A 1,906-nucleotide genomic window follows, 5' to 3' on the forward strand; every position below is an offset into this window, starting at 1 on the left:
ACAGCCCACGACCAAAGTGATAATGGAAAAAGAAAGGGTACTGCCCGTTGAGAAATGCAATATTAGCAGTCAAATGGCACTGCAGTGCAATAGGAGAACTGCAATGGTAGCTGTAATGTACTGGGTGTTATTATGTACAACAAACAGCAATGATGAAAGGAAAATATTATGTTTATATCTTCTCTCCCCTGCAATAGGAGAAATGCAATATTAGAAGTAAAATGGCAAGCTGCTGTGTAATATACAGAGGCAGAGGGGGGAGGGGTGTATATCATTGGTCATAGCAACCAATATCAAGAAGTTGTGATATTCATCTAGATTTCTGTATTTATATCTAAAAAATTATGCTGAATTTAAAAATCTAAACAGATTTTAGCTGGTTGTCATAGAAATAGATGTATATCTATAAGAAAATGTACGCCTATTACTTAATTTTGCAGATATTAAAAACGGCTTGGCAGTACCGCGATATTGGGCACAGCCGCAGTATCATCAACAAAATCTTTAGAAAAATAATAACAGTAACATATTGCACACCATTGGTCACTATATACTTTGATCTTGTAAATTCGAATAAGTATTTTTATAATTAAATCTTATAATAATCCTATAAAACCGAATAATTATTCTTACAATCAAATATTGTTAGATCATCATCATTTCCTTTACTTTCACTGCTTTGGACATCAGTTGGAATACCAAAGTACTCATTATAAGTGTCCAAAATGTCAGAGTCCGGTAGAATCGGCACAAAAGAAACAATTACTTTTCAGTACTTCTACGTTAATTACAGAAACCTTCGGCAATTGGACATTGCCATAGACTGGTGAAATGTGCACGTTTTTCTCGTGAAATGCGCACGACTTAATGATTCTACTCTTTGTCGCGCAGCCTTATCGGCGTTTCGTTGGCCGGTCTTAATTTTGATTAAAAAAAGCTTGTCAAGTTTTTATCGCGATTTTAGGCCAAATTAATGTCTATTATGTATAATCCGATCAGATGGGTAAGGTTTAAGATATTGTCTACAAATTTCGAAGACTTGGTAACATATTTAATTAGGTCTATATGTGTTTTGTATCGTAATTATACTTAAACGACTCCGTAGAAAAATGGTTAAATTTGTTGATGAGATTTCGGTACAAGGGTTTGGTAACAGCCGTTGACGGATAATTTTTCGGGAGTTGTGTGCGCATGTGCATTTATCATAAAGCTCTCAAAAGTTTGCTTCACTCGTGTTTGGTCGTGGGATCAGTTACGTTCTTGAAGTTTTCTTCCCCAAGGGAGGTCAATTCCATAATAAAAGAAGTTTTTGCAAATTAAAGTTGCCTAGGCATAAATACCTGTTCTGAACTCAGTCCTGTTTTCAGGAACACGATTTTTTAAGGACGATTTGCTTGAGAGGGCATAAGCGCACCTTAAAGGTTGATTTGCAACAAAATTCACATTACAGTTATTTGGTATCAAAAGATTCACCATGTCTTACTCTGTTGTGTTGTAAGTGCCAAATATGTGGAAGTGTGATTACAAGCTCTTAAAAGCTTAGAAACAAAAAGCCGCCGTAGATTGGAATCTCTTTATTTCAATGACGTAACCACGAAATTTGGTTATCGTCTTGTCACGTATATTCTCACGTGAATTGAAAGGCCAATACAAAGCTCAATATAAAACTTATCGTAGTACTAGTTTATGACAAACACTTCGGGTTTTACCGAATACCCTGTACCAAATATAGATGCTCGCTACTTTAGAGTTGTTTCGGCATTATTCAATCGTCAAGTCGTAATCTGATCATGTGACCCAATACTTCGCAAATAATTTTTGCAGCACTTTTCGATTATCACAAGTGACCAACAGGCTGATCATGATTATCAGACAATGATATGTATTCATTCGAGGTAAGGTTAAA

This window comes from Watersipora subatra, chromosome 9 (genome assembly GCF_963576615.1).
Source record: "Watersipora subatra chromosome 9, tzWatSuba1.1, whole genome shotgun sequence".
NCBI classification, from domain to species: domain Eukaryota; kingdom Metazoa; phylum Bryozoa; class Gymnolaemata; order Cheilostomatida; family Watersiporidae; genus Watersipora; species Watersipora subatra.